Below are 19,062 nucleotides of genomic sequence, written 5' to 3' on the forward strand. Positions count from 1 at the left end.
CTACTGCTTTTTAAAACCATAACATATATACATATGAACATACACATGCATGCTTTGGCATATACATGGATAAAAGTTTGGAAGCAAATTTACCCAACTATTATCAGTGATTAGAGTAGAGAGGGAGAATGAAGGGCACACACGACAGACAAGAGGACATTTTTATTCTATTATCTCTTTAGCACAAGTATGTACTACTTTTGTGTTAAAAACATCAATATGTAAATATGTATTGACACTGGAATATTTCTTTATTGCTGAATGATAAAAGCAGATAGTAACCCTTTCTCTCCACCAGGAATGTAAATTTCCAAGATAGGGACTATGTCCTGCGTACTCTTATATCCTAAGACTTAGCAAAGTAGGTGCTCAAAAATAACAGCTTAATGGGTGGATGTATGAATGAATGAATGACACCTATATGTTTGTCATATCAGAAATTATCACACTGGTTTCAGAGTTTCAAGACACTTCCCAGATGTCAAACCTGCTAGATACCACTCTGATCAGAGGCAGGAGGTAGTAGAAAGAATACTAGATAAGGAGTAAGAATTTCATCTTAACTATAATATTACTGAAGGAGCCTTAGCAGAGTCATTTAACTCCTTTATCTAATTTCATAACTGCATTTTTACGGTAACTTTCCTACATGAGCTTGAACACCTCCAGTGATAAAAAGCTTACTTTCTTATTTGATGCTAAAATATAATGCCCTGCAATGAAAACATCCTGGTCTTAATTTAATCTGTGGACACTGCGCAACCTGAACAAGCCTGCTCCCTCCCCTTTTCCACCAAGAGTCTGACAGCCTTTGGAGTTTAATACCCCTAGTCCCACAACTGATTTATATATATCATTTCCTCATCACACTGGGTGGCCATCTGCCTTTCCTCTGGACATATTCTTGCTTGGAAAGGCCATATGAAAATATCATGCTCAGAATCGACTGTGGTTTGATGAGTACAGAAAAGAGAGGGAGATCATTGTTCCCGCTCCCTTTTAGATACTACGTTTTAAATGAATACAATAGAATTTATAACGTTTAGGGTATAAAATACACACTCTACAATGGCATAAAAGACAACGGGTTAATATTATTGATCAGTCCTGAGTGTACAGTAACTCAAACCTCTCAGTCCTTTTTATTTTCTACTGCTAAGCTTGCTGATTCACATCCTGTAATGGTAAGCGAGGTCTCGGCACCAAACACAGACTTTATCACCTTGAGTCACTCTGATGTTCCTGCCTATTGAAATATGGGCTTTGCCTCTTAGCTTTAGGAAATCAAAAGCAGCCCACCGCCTGTATTACCCATCTGTACTCCCCACCTTCACACAAAGTTGGTGAGGCTTAAGCTAGGCCTGTGATCTCAGGCTGGTCCCAAATTTCTATTAAAACCTAGTATAGTACATAGTGATTAAGAGTGTAGGCTGTGAAGTCAAGCTGCCTGGATTAAAATCTGAGCTCTGGCTGGGCTCAGTGGCTCATGCCTGTAATCCTAGCACTTTGAGGGGCGGAGGTGGGCAGACTGAGCTCAGGAGTTCGAGACCAGCCTGGGCAACATGGTGAAACCCTGCCTCTACTAAAATACAAACAATTAGCTGGCCATGGTGGCACACGCCTGTAGTCCCAGCTACTCAGGAGGCTGAGACAGGAGAATTGCTTGAACCCAGGAGGCAGAGGTTTCAATGAGCCGAGATCACACCACTGCCTTCCAGCCTCGGCGACAGAGTGAGACTGTCTCAAAAAAATAAAAAATAAAAAATTAAATCTCAGCTTTAACGTTTACTGAATGTGTCATATTGCTTAATCTATATGGCTTAGTCTATATTGCTCAGTCTCTCCATGCCTCAGTTCTTCAGCTATAAACTGGGAATAACAATAGTAATTTTATCACATCGTAACTGTGAAGACTGAGTTATTACATGTAATGTGAACAGAGTTAATACATGTAAAGTTCTTGGAATATAGTAAATCTCAAAAATGTGAGCTATTATTATTAATGTTATCATATTGTCACCAGTTTGTCTCAGGATACCCATCAGTAAAATGAAGACAGTGACTTTACCTAAAAAGTTCCTATGAGAACTAAGTAGGAATGTATGAAGGAGCGCCCAGGAATTGTAAAGTGCAGGGTGCCTCCGAGGGATTCATCTGAGTGAGCTTCTAACTCTTGCATGCCTGGGGCCTACTGGGTTTGCCCACCTAGCAGGTATAGTCAGGTAGTGAAAAGCATCTTATCACAGCAGTGTCACATATCTGGTTCTCAGCCTCACTGTTCCCCACTACATCTACCTGCAGTTCAGGATGACTGCCTGGATTAGAGAACCAACATTTACTTATTGAGCTTTCGCAGTAAATTGTCCGTAAAGTTTTCTTTTCCCTTGTTTTATTGTTACTGTAACTATGAAGTCAAAAGTAAAAGCAACAAAAGCTTTGTTTTGTTTTGTTTTTTGTTTCTGAGATGGAGTCTCACTGTCACCAGGTTGGAGTACAGTGGCACGATCTTGGCTCACTGCAACCTCCGCCTCCCAGGTTCAAGCAATTCTCCTGCCTCAGCCTCCCGAGTAGCTGGGACTACAGGCATGTGCCACCACACCCAGATAATTTTTTGTATTTTTAGTAGAGACAGGGTTTCACCATATTAGCCAGGATGGTCTCGATCTTCTGACCTCATGATCAGCCCGCCTCGGCCTCCCAAAGTGCTGGGATTATAGGCGTGAACTACCGCGCCCGGCCAAGCAACACAAGCTTTGTATCCCAGTTAGTCATTATTTTAGCTGTGTAATTTAATGTCTCTGAGCTTCGGTTTCCTAATCTATAAACCTATCTATTACTGGATTTTTGTGAGAATTGAGAGATTAAAATAGGTAAAAGACTTGCAGACTGCTGGTAAACGGAGATGTGAATCAATAACTGTAGTCTGGGCTCAATGGTTCATGCCTGTAATCCTAGTTGAGATTAGGGAGGCCAAGCCAGGAAGATCATCCGAGCCCAGGAGTTTGAGACCAGCTTGGGCAATACAGGGAGATGCCATCTCTACAAAAAATTAAAAATTAGCTAGCAGTGGTGGTGTGTGCCTGTAGTCCCAGGTACTCGAGAGGGTGGGGTGGGAGGATCACGTAAATCTGGGAGGTGAGGCTGTGGTGAGGCCATGATTGCATCACCACATTCCAGCCTGGGCAACACAGCAAGACCTCATCTCTATTAAAAAACCAAAACACCAAATGTAATTGTTTTTTATTATGACTACGCTTATTTCTCCAGCCAGGGGCCATAGTTCTTTATAGAAATATCTTCCATAAATTTGAGTTTTAATTTATAGGCCTCTATTAGAAAGGTGAAAATACACTCAGTGCAATTATACCAAACAGCTAAACCAAAGGAGCCATAATATCCTTTAGGAAAAGTGTATGCACACTTTTTCCCACACAAAAACATTCTTTGAGTCTATTCCAAAGAAAATCCCACAACTTTCACTGGTGTGATTTCCAAGTGTCAAAACCTGAGATTCCATCACCAGATACTGAATTAGTGGTTGATTTGGCTACTGAGGTTTTTCACTAATAAGAGTATTACTGACTCTGAGGGTTGATGTTTGTTATATATCTCAGTCCCTTGTGACTTCTCTAATTACTTAGTTCTGGATTATGGAGCCATTAAATTTCAGAGCCAGAGAGGACTTTACAAATAAACTAGGTTGTCCTCCTCACTTTACAGACGGAGAAACTGAGTCCAGAGAAGGAAAGTAATTTGTACATGTTTGTATAAGTAACCTCCAAACTACAGCTGCCTCTGCATTTCATTTGGCCATTAAATGACCTATGTATCTGTAACACTCAGTGGTTGCTATTCTGGACCACATGAATTTGACTACCAAACTTTCTATTCTTGTAAATTGATGGCTCATTGCAGAAACTGGGAAAACTAGTGATCATCATGAGTGTTTAAGGGCAGCTTCCTGAAATTTAAGGATAAATTAAAGCTGAAGATAGATAGACCTTCAGAATCCCTATATAGCTTCACACTGAAATCCTTAAAACAGATATGTAAATTCTATGTGAACAGGTATCTTCTCTGTCCTGATGACTGCCAGATCTATCCATGGAGTCTTATAAAGTGAAAGCACTAAGAACATTTGCTAAATGAATGAAAGAAACTGGACAAACATCTGAATTCTCCCCTTTTTGAAGCACTTTTCTACCTTGATTTCCAGGACTACAGTCTTCTGCTTTTCCTCCTTTCTCAGATTACCAGTTTTTCAGTCTCTTTTACTGAGTACTCTATGGGACTTCCAAACATTGGCATGTCCCCTGGGGTTAGTCCATGGACCTCTTTGCTACCAATATCCTCTCCTTAGGTGACTTTAGACTGTCATATAGTGATAATTCCTAAAAGTGGATCTTTCAACCAAAGCTTCCCCTTGAACTCCAGGGCCCTGTATCTACACTGCCCATTTAACATCTCCATTTAGCTTTCTAATAGGTATCTCAAACTTAACAGCCAAAAGGAACTCTAGATTCTACTCCTACCTCCCATATCAACATGTTTCTTGGGAAAACTTGTATCTTAGTAAATAAAACCAAAATCCATTAGTTATTCAGTACTAAAATCTAGGAGTCATTCATAATTCCTTTTCTTTTATATTTCATCATCCAAACCATAAGGAAACTCTTATCAATTCTCCCTCCAAAACAGATCTAAAATCTATTCTCAGTCTCCACTAATAAGAGCCCTAGCTTATGTCACCATCATCACTCATCTCATGACCATTTAGTCTACTAAGTAGTCTCCCTCCTTGTCTTAGACTCCCTACAATTCATTTTCCAATGTATTCTATATTGCAGTCAAAGGGATCCTTAAAAATTCTTCTGTTCAAAACACTCTACTTCCCCTAGAAGATGAAATAAAATCTAGGGCCTAGATATAGCCCTATATGATGAGGCTCTAGCCTAAATCTCCGGCTCAATTTAATTCTACCCTTCCCCCACTCACTATGCCACATACAAAGGAAATAATCCTTTCTCATTGCTAAAAGGGCAATTTATATCTAGGGAGAGGATTATAGAAGACTAGATCACAATATATCAATTCAATTGCTTACCATTCCTAAATCCCACAAGGCGCTATAGAATTGTGAGAAACCGCCAGGCGCCAGTGGCTCACACCAGTAATCCCAGCACTTTGGGAGTCTGAGACAGGTGGATCGCTTGAGCCCAGGAGTTCAAGACCAACCTGGGCAACATAGAGAGACTCCATCTCTACTGATAACTCAAAAAGTTAGTCAGGCATGGTGGTATGCACCTGTGGTCCCAGCTACCTGGGAGGCTGAAGTGGAGGATTGCTTGAGCTCAAGAGTTTGAGACTGGACCTGGCTACATAGCAAGACCCTGTCGCTACAAAAAATTAAAAACTTAGCCAAGTGTGGTGGCACGTGCCTGTAGTCCCAGCTACTCAGGAGGTGAGAGGATCACTTGAGCCTGGGAGGTTGAAGCTACAGTGAGTCATGGTAATGCCACCGCACTCTGGCCCTGGTGAAACAGTGAGACCCCATCTCAAAAAATAAAAAATAATAAAACTACATGTTAGAATGGCTAAAATTTAAAAAAAAGACAGTATCAAGTGATGGTGAAAATGTGGAGCAACTAGAACTCTCATACATGTAGCAGGTGAGAATGCAAAATCATATAACCACTATGAAAAACAGCCTGATAGGTTCTTATAAAATTAAACATATATTTACTATATGACTTAGCAATTCTACTCCTAGATATTTAACATAGAAAAATGAAAATTTAGGTTCAAACACAACCTAGTACATGAGTATTTATAGCACTTCATTTATAATCATCCCAAACTGGAAATAACCAAATATCCTTCCAAAGGCGAATGGATCAACAAACATATAACAGAATACTATCTAGCAGTTAAAAAAAGAACAAACTATTAATACACATAACGATTTGGACGCCAGTTTCAAAAGATTACATACTCTATTATTTCATTCATATGATAGTCTCCAGAAGATAAAATTACAGTAATAGGGAACAGGGAACAGATCAGTGGCTGCCGTGGGTTAGCAGTCAGCTGAGGGTATGACCACAAAATGATAGCATGAAAGAAGGTTTTCTTTGAGGTAAAGAAATGGTTCTGGCTAGAAAAAGCTATTTTAAAATTCATATGGAACCAAAAACCCAATAGCCAAGGCAATCCTAAGCAAAAAGAACAAAGCTGAGCCAGGTGTGGTGGTTCACACCTGTAATCCCAGCACTCTGGCAGGCCTAGGTGGGTGGATCACTTGAGGTCAGGAGTTAAAGACCAGCTTGGTCAACATGGTGAAATCCCATCTCTACTAAAAATATAAGAAGTAGCCAGGCATGGTGTCACACACCTGTAATCCCAGTTACTCAGGGGGCTAAGGCAGGAGAATCGCTTGAACCCAGGAGGCAGAGGTTGTTGTAAGCCAAGATCGCCCTGCTATACTCCAGCCTGGGCAAGAGAGTGAGACTCCAACTCAAAAAAAAAAAAAAAAAAAAAAAAAGAATAAAGCTGGAGGCATTATGCTACCTGACTTCAGACTATATTACAGGGATACAGTAACCAAAACAGTATGGTACTGGTATGACAACCGACACACAGACCAACGGAACAGGATAGAGAACCCAGAAATAAGACTGCACGCCTACAACCATCTGATCTTTGACAAACCTGACAAAAACAAGAAATGGGGAAAGGATTCCCTATTTAATAAATGGTGCTGGGAGAACTGTCTAGCCATATGCAGAAAACTGAAACTGGACTCCTTCCTTACACCATATACAAAAATTAACTCAAGATGGATTAAAGACTTAAATGTAAAACCCAAAACTATAAAAACCCTAGAAGAAAACCTAGGCAATACCATTCAGGACATGGGAACAAGCAAAGATTTCATGATGAAGATACCAAAAACAGTTGTAACAAAAGCAAAAATTGACAAATGGGATCTAATTAAACTAAAGAGCTTCTGCACAGCAAAATAAACTATCATCCAAGGCCAGGCGCAGTGGCTCACACTTGTAATCCCAGCACTTTGGGAGGCCAAAGCAGGCGGATCATGAGGTCAAGAGATCGAGACCATCTGGCCAACATGGTGAAACCCCATCTCTACTAAAAATAGAAAAATTAACTGGGCGTGGTGGCATGTGCCTGTAGTCCCAGCAACTCGGAAGGCTGACGCAGGAGAATCGCTTGAACCCAGGAGGCGGAGGTTGCAGTGAGCCAAGATGGCACCATTGCACTCCAACCTGGCGACAGAGCAAGACTCCGTCTCAAAAAACAAACAAACAAAAAGAAACTATCATCAGAGTAAACAATCTACAGAATGGGAGAAAATTTTTGCAATCTATCCGTCTGACACAGGTCTAATATCCAGAATCTTCAAGGAACTTAATCAAATTCATAAGAAAAAAACCAACCCCTTAAAAAAGTGGGTCAAGAATATGAACAGACACTTCTCAAAAGAAGACATTTATGTGGCCAACAAACATGAAAAAAAGCTCAACATCGATGATCATTAGAGCAATGCAAATCAAAACCACAACGAGATACCATCTCACGCCAGTCAGAATGGCAATTATTAAAGAGTGAAGAAACAACAGATGATGGCGAGGCCGTGGAGAAATAGGAACACTTTCACACTTTTGGTGAGAGTGAATATTAGTTCAACCATTGTAGAAGACGTTGTGGTGATTTCTCAAAGACCCAGAACCAGAAATACCATTCGACCCAGGAATCCCATTACTGAGTATATACCCAAAGGAATATAAATCATTCTATTATAAAGACACTTGTACATGTACACTCACTGCAGTACTATTCACAACAGCAAAGATACAGAATCAAACTAAATGTCCATCAGTGATAGATTGGATAAAGAAAATGTGATATACATACACCATGGAATACTATTCAGCCATAAAAAAGAAAAAGATCATGTCTTTTGCAGGGAAACGGATGAAGCTGGGGGCCATTATCCTTAGCAAACTAACGTGGGAACAGAAAACCAAACACCGCATGTTCTCACTTATAAGTAGGAGCTAAATGATGAGAACACATGGACACATAGAGGGGAACAACACACGCTGGGGCTTACCAGAGCACAGAGGGTGGGAGAAGGGAGATGATCAGGAAAAATAACTAATGGATACTAGGCTTAATACCTGGGTGATGAAATGATCTGTACAACAAACCTCCATGACACATGTTTACCTATGTAAAAAACCAGCACATCCTGCACATGGACCCCTGAACTTAAACATTAAAAAAAAAAGAAGAAGAAGAAGAAACAGTTATGGGCCAGGTGGAGTGGCTCATGCCTGTAATCCTAGCACTTTGGGAGGCCAAGGTGGAAGGATTGCTTGAGGTCAGGAATTTGAGACCAGCCTGGCCAATATAGTGAGACCTCATCTCTGTAAAAAAGAAAGCAAATTAGCTGGGCATGGTGGGTGGTGTGTGCCTGTAATCCCAGCTACTCAGGAGGCTGAGGCAAAAGGATCGTTTGAGGAGTTCAAGGTTGCAGTGAGCTGAGATTGCACACTGTACTCAAGCCTGGGAAGCAGAGCAAGACTCCGTCTCTCTAAAGAAAAAAAAGACAGAAAATGATTTTGTATCATGACTGTGGAGGTGGTTACAGAGATTACACAAATCAATATTCGTAGAAGAGTACGCCCTTCCCCTGCAAAGCACTCAATTTTTCTGTACAAAAGCACCCCGGGCTGGGCGTGGTGGCTCACGCCTGTAATCCCAGCACTCTGGGAGGCCGAGGTGGGCGGATCACCTGAGGTCAGGAGTTCAAGACCAGCGTGGCCATGATGAAACCCCATCTCTACTAAAGATACAAAAAATTAGCCGGGCATGGTCGTGTACGCCTGTAATCCCAGCTACCCGGGAGGCTGAGGCAGGAGAATCGCTTGAACCCGGGAGGCGGAGGTTGCAGTGAGCCGAGATCATGCCATTGCACTCCAGCCTGGGCAACAAGAGTGAAACTCTGTCTCAAAAAAAAAAAAAAAAAAAAAGAAGCACCCCAAATTATCTATCCAAAAACAAATGCTTTGGCCATTAGGTAATCAACATTTCACAAGATGTAAGTAAAAATATATGATTGCTCAGCAAATCACACACACACACCCCCCACACCCACGCTCACTCCTTGCTCTAGAAAACCAAAAGAAACCTTTAGTTTAAATTAGTGGAAAAAGTTAAGACTCTATTTTTCCATTCATTAAAAAAATACAACAGTCTTCCTTTCTGTTGGGAACATTCCCGTAGAAGACAGATGACCCCTTCACAGAGTATAACTTTTTACAACCACTTAACTGAGGCCTCTCCCTCTGAGGTACCTGGCAATTTGTAACAAGGTTAAGGCTACAGCATGCTCTCCCTAAATCCCAGGAACAATTTCTTGAAGCGTTAAACCTCCAGCATCTAGGCCTCTAGTTCTGAGGCAGAATTGTGCCTCTTTCTAGCAAGGTACATTAATCTCTTCAACATATTCACAAGGAGAAGACTGACAAGAACGTGAGTGGTGCTCTCTTCTGTTTAGGGGCAGGGCATTCACTCACAGATCGAAGTTCTTGCTACGGTTTCCCTTGTATCTAGAACCAAACAATACTTCTGTCCTATGAGTCTTAGAACTCACAGCATACTCGCTCAGGCTGTTTCACATTGTCAGGCATGTGCTCATGCTGCTCCTCTGCTTAGGAGACCCTTTGCCACTTCACCAGCCTGGCAAACATCTATTAGTCTCTCAGGACGACTTCCTGAGTGAGGCCTAACCTGACAGCCCTCTGTACAACTTCTGTACTCACAAATGAGCACTCTGCCCTCTGCACAACTTCTGTACTCTACAGTATTGCTATCAGTGTGCCCTGAACACTTCATTACACTTATTTACGTGAGGATCTATTTCCCTCTGCTAGACTTGTGTACATCACAGGGCAGGGAGAAAGTCTTATTTTTTCTGTATCCCTAATATATAGCTCAATACCAATACCAAGCACAGAGCAATCACTAGTGAATGTCAGAGAAGGAAAGAACAGTGCATGAGCATATATCATTTTATTTATTGCACTTGGCTTTATTGCTTTTTTTTCTTTTTTTGAGATGGAGTCTCGCTCTGTTGCCCAGGCTGGAATGCAGTGGTGCAATCTCAGCATCTTGGCTCACTGCAACCTCTGTCTCCCGCGTTCAAGCAATTCTCCTGCCTTAGCCTCCCGAATAGCTGGGATTACAGGCGCATGCCACCACGCTCAGCTTATTTTTATATTTTTAGTAGACACGAGGTTTCATCACGTTGGCCAGGATGGTCTCGATCTCCTGATGTCGCGATCTGCCCGCCTCGGTCTACCAAAGTGCTGTGATTACAGCGTGAGCCACCGCACCCAGCCGCTTTATTGCAGTTTTTACAAATTGAAGGTTTGTGGCAACCCTGCATCAAGGAAGTCTCATCAGTACCATTTTTTCCAAAAGCATGTGCCCACTTTGTGTCTCTGTATCACATGTTGGTAAGTCTTACAATATTTCAAACTTTTTCATTATTATTATATCTGTTATGGTCATCTGTAATCAGTGATCTTTGATGTTAGTAATTGTTTGGGGGTGCCACGAACCGCACTGAAATAAGATGGTGAACTTAATCGAAAAATGTTGTATGTGTTCTGACTGCTCCATTGACCAGCCATTCCCCCATCTCTCCCTCTCTCCCCTTGGGACTCCCCATTCTCTGAAACCCAACAATACTGAAATTAGGCCAATTAATAACCCTACAATGGCCTCTATGTGTTCAAGTGAAAGGAAGAGCCACATGTCTCTCACTCTAAATCAAAAGCTAGAAATCATTAAGCTTAATGAGGAAGGCATGTCAAAAGCAAAGATAAGCCGAAAGCTAGGCCTCTTGCTCCAAAGAGCCAAGCTGTGAATGCAAAGGAAAAGTTCTTGAAGGAAATTAAAAGTGCTACTCCAGTGAATACACAAATGATAAGAAAGAAGAACAGCCTTACTGCTAATATGGACAAAGTTTTAGTAGTCTGGGTAGAAAGGCAAACCAATCACAACATTCTCTTAAGCCAAAGCCTAATACAGAGCAAGGCCCTAACTCTCTTCAATTCTATGAAGGCTGAGAGAGGTGAGGAAGCTGCAGAAGAAAGGTTTGAAGCTAGCAGAGGTTGCTCATGCGGTTGAAGGAAATAAGCTGTCTCCATTACTTAAAAGTGCAAGGTGGGCCCGGCGCGGTGGCTCACACCTGTAATCCCAGCACTTTGGGAGGCTGAGGTGGGCAGATCACGAGGTCAGGAGATAGAGACCATCCTGGCTAACACGATAAAACCCCGTCTCTACTAAAAATACAAAAACAAAATTAGCTGGGCGTGGTGGCAGGTGCCTGTAGTCCCAGCTACTCGGGAGGCTAAGGCAGGAGAATGGCATAAACCCAGGAGGCGGAGCTTGAAGTGAGCCGAGATCATGCCACTGCACTCCAGCCTGGGCAACAGAGTGAGACTCCATCTCAAAAAAAAAAAAAAAAAAAAAAGTGCAAGGTGAAGTAGCAAGTGCTGATGTAGAAGCTGCAGCAAGTTACCAGAAGATCAATGATGAAGGTGGCTACACTACACAACTGATGTTCAGTGCAGATGAAGGGGCCTTGTATTGGAAGAAGACACCATCTAAGGGCTTTCACAGCTAGAGAGAAGTCAATGCCTGGCTTCAAAAAATAGGCTGACTCTCTTGCTAGGAGCTAATGCAGCTGGTGACTTTAAGTTGATAAGTTGATGCCAATGCTCACCATTCAGAAAATCCTAGGACCCTTAAGAATTATGTTAAATCTACTCTACCTGTATTCTATAAATGGAACAACAAAGCCTGGATGACAGAATGTATGTTTATAGAGTAGTTTACTAAATATTTTGAGCCCACTGATGAGACCTACTGCTCAGAAACAAAGATAACTTTAAAAATACTGCTCATTGACAACGCACCTGGTCACACAAGAGCTCTGATGGAGATGTACAAGCAGATGAATGTTGTTTTCATGTCTGCTAACACAACATCCATTCTGTAGCCCATGAATCACAGAGTAATTTTTGACTTTCAAGTCTTATTATTTAAGAAATACATATCATAAGGTTATAGCTGCAATAGTGATTCCTCTGATGGATCTAGGAAAAGTAAACTGAAAACCTGCTGGAAAGGACTCACTATTCTAGATGCCATTAAGGACACTTATGATTCATAGGAGGCCAAAATATCAGTATTAACAAGAGCTTGGAAGAAGTTGATTCTAACCCTCATGGATGACTTTGAGGGGCTTCAGTGGAAGTAAATGTAGAAGTGGGGAAAACAGCTAGAAACTAGAATTAGAAGTGTAACCTAAAGATGTGGCTGAATTGCTGCAATTTCATGATAATTTTTTTTTTTTTTTTTTTTCAAGACAGGGTCTCACTCTGTCACCCAGGCTGTACTGCAGTGGTGTGCAATCATAGCTCACTGTAGCCTCCACCTTCTGGGCTCAAGCAATCCTCCTGCCTCACTCTGTCAAGTAGCTGTGACTACAGGCGTGTGCCACCATGCCCAGCTAATATTTTTTAAATTTTAGTACAGACGAGGTCTCACTATGTTGCCCAGGCTGGTTCCCAAGTCCTGAGCCCAAGCAATCCTCCTGCCTTGGCCTCCCAAAGTGCTGGGATTACAGGTGTGAGCCACCACACCCAGCTCATGATAAAACTTTAATGGATGAGGAGCTGCTTCTTATGGAGGAGCAAAGAAAGAGGTTTCTTTGTAGATGGAATCTACTCCTGGTGAACACTGTTAAAATGACAACAAAAGATTTAGAATATTATATTAACTTCATTGATAAAGCAGCAGCAGGGTTTGAGAAGACTGACATCAATTCTGAAATAAGTTCTACTGTGAATAAAATGCTATTAAACAGCATCACATGCTACAGAGAAATTTTTCATGAAAGGAGGAGTCAATCAATAAAACTGGCTTCATTGCCTTATTTTAAGAAACTGCCATAGCCATCCCCCAACCTTCAAGAACCACCACCCTGATCAGTTAGCAGCCATCAACACTGCAGCAAGATCTCATAGGAGCAAAATGATTCACTGAAGGCTCAGATGGTTGTTTGCATTTTTTAGCAATAAATTATTTTTAAGTTAAGGTATGTAGAGTTTTTTTCTGACATAATGCTACTGCACACATAACAGACTATAGTATAAACACAACCTCTACATGCACTGGGAAACCAAAAAATTCGAGTGACTTGCTTTACTGTAGTGGTCTGGAACCAAACTCGCAATTATCTCTGAGGTATGCCTATCACTTCTCTACTTGCAAATCAAAGCACAGTTTATAAGAACTCCAGATGACAAACTGGTGAGCCAGCCCAGAGACCTTGTGCCAATGCTCAAAGCTCAGTAATCAGCTCCCTAGGTCCCTTCACAGTTCTGAGGCGCTGGTGAAAGAAAGACCAATTAGCATGCTTTAAGTGAAACCGTATGTTTTATGAAGGTAAAAAATGTAGTTGCCCACTACCTTGCCAAAGACCACTTTTTCCGAAATTCTCAGCAGCTTCAGAAAAATAGGCCCCAAACACAAACATGTGCATTATTGGCCATTCCCATTCTTATTTGCCCAGAAAGTGCTTTTGTAACTTCTTCCACGTGTAACAATGTTCAGAGAAAGTGCTGGAGTCTGCATTCATCACTAAGACCACAAATTATGAAGCTTCAACAATGCAAACGAGCACTCTTTTACACATTACATTCACATGACTTTACTAACGCAGCCATCAGAACCAAAGGTTCTGCTTCCCTAAGGCACTGGATCAATAATTTCCTTTCCCTACCAACAGTCTCACTTGCTCTATAGCCTAGGCTGGAGTGCAGTGGCAAGATCATAATTCACTGCAGCCCTGAACTCCTGGGCTCAAGTGATCCTCCTGCCTCAGCCTTTCAAGTCAACACTTTTACAAAACTAGAACTCCTCCCTCCTAAGCTCCTCACAAGACATTTATCATTCTCCAAAGTGCTCACTTTGGTAAGACTAATGGTTAGTGAAAATAAAGAACTAATAGATCGAGTCCAAGTTCTTGTCAGCATATGATATATGATGGACTTTCCATACTAAAACTATTCTATGGTAGATGGTTTTTCTCTCGCATCAGGTTGGTAACTTATGGCAAATGTTTTAGTGTATGTGATTCCAAATGGCATGTGGGGACAAGAGCAGGAGTGCTGAGAGAAAATTAATTTCTACATATCCTAAAGGAACCTAGATTTCTTTTTTTTTTTTTTTTTGGAGACAGAATCTGGCTCCATCGCCCAGGCTGGAGTGCAGGGGCACGATCTCAGCTCACTGCAAGCTCCGCCTCCTGGGTTCACGCCATTCTCCTGCCTCAGCCTCCTGAGTAGCTGGGACTATAGGCGCCCGTCACCACGTCTGGCTATTTTTTTGTATTTTTTTAGTAGAGATGGTGTTTCACCGTGTTAGCCAGGATGGTCTCGACCCCTGACCTCGTGATCCGCCCACCTCGGCCTCCCAAAGTGCTGGGATTACAGGTGTGAGCCACCAGGCCCGGCTAGGAACCTGGAATCTTAACAGTACAATGTGTTGCCGGTGCGGTGGCTCACGCCTGTAACCCCAGCACTTTGGGAGGCCGAAGCGGGTGGATCACAAGGTCAGGAGATCGACACCATCCTCGCTAACACGGTGAAGCCCCGTCTCTACTAAAAAACACAAAAAATTAGCCGGGCATGGTGGCAGGTGCCTGTAGTCCCAGCTACTGGGAAGGCTGAGGCAGGAGAATGGCTGAACCCAGGAGGCGGAGCCTGCAGTGAGCCAAGATCATGCTGAGTTTGTGCCACTGTACTCCAGCCTGGGCGACAGAACGAGACTCTGTCTCAAAACAAAACAAAGCAAAAAAAACCAGAACAATGTGATGGTCAGTTTCTTAAAGTAACTGGTTCATGGTTGAAACAATGGTACGGCCGGACTATATCCAGTGACGGGAAAAGACACTCACTGTGGCACATAATCACCTCTCCCTCTTCCTGCTCCCAGTGGAATAAAAGAGTCGAGGATGGCAGATTTTCTTGTCAGCAGCAATTAACAACTACCTCATAGCAAAGTTACAAACAAAAACACATAAATGCATATGACAGTGTGCATGTACACATACTCTTATAATAAAGACCAAGGCCAAGACTTGATGGCTACCACCTACAGGTTGCCAAGCCGTTCATTTGCATTGCTCTTCTTTCTACACTGACTTGTGCACATTTTGAGATTAAATGCTCGAATGGTATCTGCTTTGTTCTTTTTTCAAATGTCTAAAACATACATTTTCTGTGCAGTGGTTATTTAATATACCATAAATAAATACATCTGATACTTAATAAGTTATCCATAACTTATAAGCTCCTTTAAAAAGCAAAGTTGGCTGGGCACCTTGGCTCACGCCTGCAATCCCATCACTTTGGGAGGCTGAGGCAGGCAGATCATGAGGTCAAGCGATTGAGACCATCCTGGCCAACATGGTGAAACCCCATCTCTACTAAAAATACAAAAATCAGCTGAGCATGGTGGCGCACACCTGTAGTCCCAGCTACTCGGGAGACTGAGGCAGAAGAATCGCTTGAACCCAGGAGATGGAGATTGCAGTGAGCCGAGATCGCACCACTGTACTCCAGCCTGGTGACAGAGCAGGACTCTGCCAAAAAAAAAGAAAAAAAAAAAAAAAGCAAAGCTAGTCTACTGTAGCCATCACACTGAGGCGACATGCTGAAACCTCATAGAAAGGAAAACATTTTGCTAGTGGTGAATAGGGTGCTAACAGAGAAACAGAAAAATGAGGTTTAGACTCCCTCTACATTTTTGCCAATTGTAATCCAGCGTCTAATTTTACCATATTAAGAAAAATATTAAAATATTCTATTTTGCAGTCACACATTTGGAAGAGCAAGTAAGTCATAAGAAACACCTAGCAAAAGTAGTTTAAAAAAAAAAAAAACCCAAAAAGCAAAACCCCTCAAATAAATATAGGGCCCCAAAGAGAGAGCAAATCCCACTGCTAGCTCATCTTCTCCCCTAATCACTCTCAAAAGCTCCACTTTTTAAGTGGTGAATATTCAACATCTGTTAAGCAACATTAAAATTATTTTTCCTTCTTTCTAGTTCAAAAAGGAGATCTGCAGTTTAGGTGAGGAATTCTAACTCACCTCTGTTCCCAATGCTTAGAAAACAGGAAATGCTTGATGAATGTTAGTTGCATAATAATTTTATATACAGAGATCAGAATAGTAAGCCATTGATATAACCCCTGAACTCAGAAGGTAGAGAGGTTGACAACTCCAAAGTTAGTAAGGCAATGATTAGCACCCTAACAACATTCCCAACTTCACTACTTCATGGTAAAGCTCCTGAGAAAGGGCTATTAAACATGGTCATGGCAATTGTCTTGGCATCTATCTATCAAAACACAGGAAATTAAGACTAACTTTATTACCCCTCTTTTCCTGATTATGATTTAACATCTCTGTTACCTTAAAGCCCATCACCTCTCCATTTTCTTCCAATCAACACAACTGTCAAAGACTTTCTGTAGAGAAAAGGCCACAAATTTTGCAGGGACCCATTCGTGACTAATTATCACTACCACAGGAATAGCATATTAACATTGCAATTGGTTCTAGAAGGCTCAGCAGCTGGCCCCACTGGTTGTACAGCATTTTCAAGGCTAAATTTCCAAAGAGCCCCTCCCTTATTGTTGCCTACCGAATGGAGGCACTCCCTGGAGACCTTAGAGTGTAAACACCACCAGCCACAGGCTCACCCAAGAATTCTCTTTCTTAATTTCCCTAAATTTGCTCCTCTTTGAAACTCATTTCAATTCAAGCCATGTTAAGCATGTTCTGGGCACTCTTGACAGTTTTCTTATTTAATTCCCATAGCAGTCATATGAGATAGGTATTACTATCCTCTGTTGCATATATGAGGAAATTGAGGTTCATAGAGGTCAAGTGACTTGGCCAAGTGACAGAGTCAAGCTGATGAGGTTCTTTCCCCAACACCAGGAAGCCTGTAGCAAAGCCATATATGTAGCCAAGTTTTTATGAGCCATCTGGGCAGGAGGGGACGAGTCCTTGCCATACAGACCAAAGGATCCATCCAGAGGCAACAGAAGCAGCAGCAGTTTTTGTTTTTTTTTTTTAATGGTTTAAAAATCCTACAGGAATTCTGATTGGTCCCACTAACAATCCATGGAGGCTCACCAGCCGGTTGACTCCTGACCTGCCATGCTTCTCATCCTAATTAATGCAAGGTCCTTGGATCACAGTGTGAGCATCAAGACCCGGTTAGAGTTAGCAATGACCTTTACATCTATCAGGCTTTTCAAAATATGTAAAACAGCTGTGCAGTGGGAACACCCCCCCCGCCACCCCTCGCCCCACTCTTAACCTTGAAATATGGGTAGATGCATTTTTCCTAATTATAGTGTTTTCCCCAAGTTTTTAGGAAACGACTTTTCACATGGCTAAAAACCATTTGAAATGTAGCTTTTCAACTGCCCAAGCAAACTACTGAGGCATGCAAAAAGAAGATTCCTGCAAATAGATTAATTTCCTTGGCTTAAAAAGAAACCCCAGTAGCAGGGGAACAGAAAAAAAAGAATGATGTGAAAAAATTGGTGGCAGCGAGGTAGGAGATTGTTTGGCTTCCATACTTGTGCCTCTGATATCCTTTTGTTCTCCCACCTCATTGTATTAAGGATGCTAAATCAAACATGATTGCAGTGATGTTTGTGTGTGAAAATGACAAAAGCAATGGGCCAAAATCTCAACCTCATCTTGAACCCTGAGGACTTTTATGGCTTTTCCTTCACTAGGCCCTCCCCCTAATACACATTAAAGACCACATTGTTCAAAAGGGTCATGGTAGGTTTCATACCCCATTTTAATACAACGGAAATGGTAACTGAACTTCCAAGTTTTGTTAGTAATATTTGTATGTCCCTGGAAAATGTCCATTAAAACAATCAATTCTTTGGTTTAAATATTAATGGAGAATTACAATGTATCAGAGGCGCAGAATCAATTGTGTCAAGGTGGTACTGTTTATGGTGATTAAATCAGATTTTCTTCCTGTACATCATTTTCCCCAGCAAAAGGGTACTGATTACAGACAGGTTAAAAACATCCAGACAGTGTAAGGCATCCAGGTATTTTTCCTAGGTCAAAATTGTCCAGAATATGTCAGTTTTCAACTTAAGAAGCTTAGAATAAACTAAACTTGCTAATTTCAAGTGCAGGTCTCCCCACCTCCCCTTATTCCATTTGTCTGTCTGCAAGCCACATTATGCACCCCCAGTTCATTTATGCATTTACTCCTGGAAGATTTCAAGTTGGGAGACTATTTAAGGCTGTTTAGGATTCCATTTTTTCTCAGCTGTTACCAGTCAGTTGTCACCAGTACTTTGGAGGTTTAGTGGAAGAGAGGTGGCAATGACTTCATTACTCTTTCCAACTGCCATAAATAATTTGCATCAAAAAAGTACCTACTGAATTAATGCCTTAGTCTTCTGGAAAAGGATACAGTAAAACAGGAATGTTACAGCGTTTGGGAAAGGGGAATCTGAAAAATGAAAATCTGGGTTGAAGTAAAAGAATAACAAACTTGGTAGTGTTTTAAATATCACAATTTCATTGGCGGAATTGCGCACTTTCCTAAGCTCAGGTGTTTTTACTTAACACCTATATACTATGCATTAAGATGTAGTATGATATCACAACTTCAGTGCATTTAAAAATCAAATCTACGATTTTTGTAGAGTCCTTGACTATAAGTCTGGTTTAAATTATCTCAAAACAACACACTAGGAACATCTGTTTAGCTCAGTTGAAGTTTCGAGAGCCAATACCAGCTGTTGGGGGAGGGATTTCACACATGTGTTACTCAAATCCTAACCAAATCTTATTTTTTTCATTCCCTTAATGATGCCTCCAAAACCAATAGGGTAAAGCAAACATT

At 41.5% G+C, this 19,062-nt stretch overlaps 1 protein-coding gene across 7 annotated transcripts in view; it reads right to left on the reverse strand.

Moving 5' to 3' along the window:
- LOC105463909 (nuclear receptor subfamily 6 group A member 1) overlaps window positions 1-19,062 on the reverse strand; it is a 259,220-nt gene that overhangs the window by 58,934 nt on the left and 181,224 nt on the right. The window lies entirely within an intron of this gene.

This window comes from Macaca nemestrina, chromosome 14, assembly GCF_043159975.1.
Source record: "Macaca nemestrina isolate mMacNem1 chromosome 14, mMacNem.hap1, whole genome shotgun sequence".
Lineage (NCBI taxonomy): Eukaryota > Metazoa > Chordata > Mammalia > Primates > Cercopithecidae > Macaca > Macaca nemestrina.